General features: G+C 41.8%; 1 protein-coding gene across 1 annotated transcript in view; it reads left to right on the top strand.

The window, feature by feature from the left end:
• Positions 1 to 5,471, top strand: part of AVEN (apoptosis and caspase activation inhibitor) — a 477,699-nt gene that overhangs the window by 357,056 nt on the left and 115,172 nt on the right. The window lies entirely within an intron of this gene.

Here is a 5,471-nt window from a genome sequence, read left to right as displayed (position 1 = left end):
GTATGTGTAACAACCTACCTACCGTGACCTGAGATGTGTATTGGCCGCATTGGACAATATGCCTAAAAGGGGGCATACTCAAGAAAGATGTACTGTAAAAGGGGTATGGGTGGGTGGCATACCAGAAGAAGAGCTGACAAGTGAGTAAGGAACTGAGAGCATATTTAACAGCCAGCCTCCTCCCACAAATTCAGAATAGCCAGCCTTCTTATTTGTGGTCAGTGTCTGAACACGAGCACGCTAAGCAACTACGTACCGCGACCTAAGGTGTGCCTTGGCTGCATTGGTCAATATGCCTAAAACGGGGCAAAAATCACACTAGTAGGGAAATGTGTAATAATGCTTATTTAATGTAATACTACAAAGGACTTCAATCTACTAATCTTGTAAATACTTGAGCCATTTCTACTTGCGGGTCCGTAATATATTTGGTGTAGCAGGAAGAGTTCCATCGCCCCAGATGATTGATAATGTGTGCCGGGACACCTTGGCTTGAAGCTGCTGACGCTACTGCTATCTGAAATTAATTACCTAAATACAGTGCCGGATTTAAACCAGGGTTGGCTAGTAAAATGCAGATATGCTTAATTAATTGGTTGGTAGAGAGAGGGGCAACAGGAAAGGGAAGTATGGGACCATCTCTGGAATAATGGGGGAGTGCTATAGGGCAAGCTGATAAAAAACTGCAACCGGGCACCAAGCATTATTTGTCGGGAAATATTTGACCATGTGCCCGAGCCCACTTGTCGTGTTTTATTACAGGGCAACTGCAACAGGTATGAATTACCTAATTTACCCAAATTATCCCTTCTAAGTACGGGAGCACCTAGGCTAGCTTGTGTAACTTCCCCTAGTCTTAAACAACCATAAAAGGCCAGATAGATTGCAGCCCTGAGCACCAAACTAGTAATCATGCCAAATAGACAGAGGGAAATAACATCAGAAAACTTACGAAAGATGTCACCTGAAAAGGGCAACCGTATTGATTTGACATTGTGGTAGCTTTTCTGGATACCCTTCAAAATGGCTTTAACGGGGTGAGCGGTGAAAATGGATGGTCTATCAGGATCCTGCAGAGATAGGAAATGCTGCACCCTAGCCAGGCATAGCCTGATGGTGTTTTATGATAAAGGCAAAACCGTGTGGCAATAGGAAATGAAGGCTAACATATACTTATATCACCGAAGTCTATCCCTGGGTATTTAACCTGAAATCTAGAGGAAACATCCTACGCTGTGTGGTATGCCCTCAATATATTTTTAGATAAAAACGTATTAACGAGTGATGCTGCGGTAATCATTGATGAATTCAATCCATCACTAGCAAATGATAGTCTGGCACTGGTGTGCCCACCGCATCTGTGTCTGGATTCTGTAAAAAGAAACAATGAAAATCAAGACGTGACAGTGCATTGGCAGAAACCATACAATGAAATGGAAACCACGCTGTAACACTACCCATGTTAGTTTACGTATGAAAGACATGGTGGCTAATGACTTGGACTGACCTTTATTTATAATTTCAGCCATGCCTAGATTATCAGTATGGAAGATCACTGTATTCCTTGACCAACGATGCCCGCATACCAGCGCAGCTACTACTATGGGGTATATCTCGAAAAGTGCAAATGTAGGTACCTGTAGTAAATCTGTTGGCCTGGAGCTAGCCATCCAGTGAGTGCCAAAAATAGCTGCAAAACCCAGAGATGCTGCAGCATCTGAAAACACATGGGGGGAGGACATTGTGGCCTGAGGTACAAACACAGATATCCCATTCCAACTATTTAATAACTGATCCCACATAAACAAATCAGCTTGAGCAGGGCTAGTAGCCTGGAGACAAAAGACCTACCTTGTGGGATAATTCTCATTGCAGAATTGAGCATGCCAAGTAGAGACTGTAATTCTTTGTTAGTGCAGACTTGAGAATCTACTAAAGAATGAATGACAAGTTTAATCCTATCCAGCTTATTTTGGGGCAAACTAGCTTGTAATTGATGCATATCCAAGGTAATCCCTAAAAAGATTATCACCTGTCCAGTCCCCTCTACCTTATGAATAGCTACTGGGATATGCAGCTCTTCAAAAACCTGCAATAGTACCTGTAAATCTCTAGGGGCCCCTATAGGACTTTCAATTAGTCCTTTCAAGTCCCTATAGGACTTTCAATAATGAATGACCTTTTGGCAACCATGTAACTCTGACAGAATTCACTGTAGAGCTTGTGCCAAAGTATCGAACAACCAGGGGCTACTCTTGGAACCAAAGGTTAATTTAGTGGCAAAGCAGTGCCACTTAATGCCATGCCGCTGCCACAGAGCTTGGTTAATTGGAACCGTTAAATGATTCCTAATAAGGTTCTACACCATCACAGTATAATGTTTACCTATAGCCTGATCAGCAAATCGTTTTTTTTTTTTCCTCCGAGAGGTGGGTCATGTCGTTCTGCCTGTCTTCCTGATTGGCAAGGAAGCCAGCTTCACTTGTTGCTAGGCAACCTGCCTTCCTGACCAATCAGGTAGGCAGGTCATGACGTGCCGCCAGGCTTCCTGACTTGTCAGGAAACCAGGCTGCCTAGCAGTAAGTAAAGCCGGCTTCCTAGCCAATCAGGAAGCGTGGCAGCTTGTCATGACCCACCTACCGGTTTCCTGATTGGCTAGGAAGGCAGCTTCACTTGTTGCTAGGTAGCCAGTAGGGTCAGTAAGCCAGGCTGCCTCACAGTGTCACAAGGGCAGTGAAGCCAGTGTTCTTTTGATAGAATATCGGCCTTCTGACAATCCGGGCCCACGGATGACGGTATTAGTATTCGGTATCGGCGAGTACTAAAAAAAAATATCAGTACTCGATATTGAAAAACCGGTATCGGTGCATCTCTAATAGAAATACACGTAAGCAGTGGCGACTCTAGGAACAATATATAGGGGGGGCACATAAGATACCACAGTCAGATCAGGGGGGCACTAATAATTTTCATTGCATGTCGCATCCGCTGGGGGCCGAGAGCTGATTTAATTGCGGAAGGCATCTGCGCCCTGTGGTTGCGACAGAAGCTGCATACAGCGTGTGCTGGTTACTACTTAAACCGGCGCGCTGTGTGCAGCTTCTGAGAAGATACGCTATTAGCATAGCGGGGAAGCCGGCTGCGCATTTGGCATCGCTCCCGCTACGCAAATACGCTACTACGGTTTAAGTAGTAACCAGCACACGCTGCATGCAGCCTCTGACAGCATGGGAGACGGGAGGCTGCACTTGTGGGTGGATCCAGGGATCAGGTGAGTAATTAAAAAAAAACTTTTTATTTTTTTAAACTTTTTTTGTATTTTTTAAAATGTTTACTTTTTATTTAGTTAACTTAATTTTTGTATTTTTTTTTATTTAACTTTTTTTAACATTTTTACTTTTTATTTATTTAACTTTATTTTACAGCTGGCAGTGGGTGGGTGCATTATCCAGCCTGTTATTGGCTACTGCAATTTAAAAGAGCCAATAGCAGGCTGGCTATGCTGGAATGAAGACGATCGCGCGGCTGTCAGCAGGAGAGGAGCGCAGACGCCACGGAGAGGTGAGTAGACTGCAGGGGGGGTTCGACTGTCAGCGGTTTCTCCCTACAGCCTGCAGCGTGGAGAACCCCTATCTAGCGACGCCACTGCACTTAAGGATAACACTGCAGAGTGCACAAGTCACAGAACAGCTCTGAATTTCTGACATTATTAACAGGTAATTTGCTTTCACTTATTGAACACGTATAACAAAATGCATTCAATGGTAAATTTACCAGGAAGAAAATAAGGGAAGGTTATTGTTGGATTTTACATTTTAACAGGGTTAGCTAAAGGAGACACAATTAATTTGAAAGTTTAAATAAACTCTGCCCTTCAATTTCCAAACTAAAGTATGCTGGGGATCCCATAGTTCATACAGAAAGCTTATATTAATTTGACTTCAGACTGATACATATATGAGAATGAAAAAGAGTAAATTATGGGTAAAGAGGGATAATGATTCGAAAAAATCCATTATACATAATATAATTGGCTGCTATGGTACAGAAAAGTGAAATCTAATTTTATAATTCCAGTTATAGATAGTTATGGATGACCGCAGACCTGCTGACTGACAGGGAAAGGCAAATGTTAGTAACAATAGTGTGCTAAATGGCCTGTATGGGAAGTGTATATAATTATATACAATATACACAGTAAAATATTTGCACTTTTTTGCAGCCAGTTTTGTGATTTACATACATTTTCCACACTTCACAGGCACGTAGTTAACACATTTACTTCCCAGTTTAGCAATTAATCTTACTGGTTCAACAATTCAGCTTCCTATGTCATTTCTCCACCACCAGTCTCACCATTGGCAGTAAATCACCATTATCACCTCTGTCCAGTATGACCCCGGAGGTAGTGATATTAAACCGAAAAGTAGTAGAGTGACAGTAGGGTTGTGTATCTCAAAAATGGCTGGACACAATTACAAACCTTTTGCCAGGTAAAATGGTAAACATTTACATATGTTACCACTTTTATAGCTGTTATCTTGGAGTTCTATTTTAATTGCTGCAAGCTAGCGGAATTTTTTTTTTTTTTTTTAAACTTAAGACCTGATACATATGGCATAGATGTTTGTGTGGGCAAAAGAGATTGTAATGTTTTTCATTATGTATTTTGTACTGCTTCTTGCCAAGATAAAACTGTCATATCCTCAAACAGCATATTTGATATTTTAAATATTGTGGCATATTAACACACATTAAACCCTCACTGTAGGAGACCTAAACATTTGTATTTTAGGTGCATTGTATTTTATATTGTGCCTCTTAATATAGTGGGTACTTATTTAGGCAAACCTGGCCATTATTAGAAATAGCTAATTATTGAATCATTGCTTGCAACTCACTACGTAAAGCATGCAGACGCGGTCAAGAGATTTAGCTTGTTCAGCCAAATAGAATGGGAAAGATGCATTGATCTAAGCAGCTTTTACTATGGAATGATTGTTGCTGCCAGATATGGTGATTGCAGCATCTCAGTAGCTGCTGACCTCTTAGGATTTCCAGTTTACACAGAATGGTGCAAAACATCTACAGATCGGTGGGCTTAAATAAGCTATTAAAGAGAGAACATCAAAGTAGAATGGCAGCCTTTTTCAAGTTCACTACTGCTCATATACCCACACTTTCCAACAGTAATGTGCAAAAGTACATCTTTGAATGCACAAGACAGCAAACTTTGAAGAGGATGGGTTAAAGCAGCAACAACCATAACAGATTACACTCCTTTAAGCCAACATTAGGAAAATAAGGCCATGATTGGCATGGGATCACCAAAACTGGGTGACTAAGTGTTGGAACAACATTTCTGACCTGACCCGGTGGTTGTGGGGGTCTGCAGGCAGGTGGCTTATTTGCATCGGGGTACCACTTAAATTAAGGGGGCACTTCGCTGCTCTCCCTTTTGAATTAGTAAG

Source organism: Nanorana parkeri, unplaced genomic scaffold, assembly GCF_000935625.1.
Source record: "Nanorana parkeri isolate BGI_ZX_2015 unplaced genomic scaffold, ASM93562v1 scaffold146, whole genome shotgun sequence".
Lineage (NCBI taxonomy): Eukaryota > Metazoa > Chordata > Amphibia > Anura > Dicroglossidae > Nanorana > Nanorana parkeri.
Note: the sequence above shows the minus strand (reverse complement) of the source record. Positions and strands in the feature narration are given on the sequence as shown.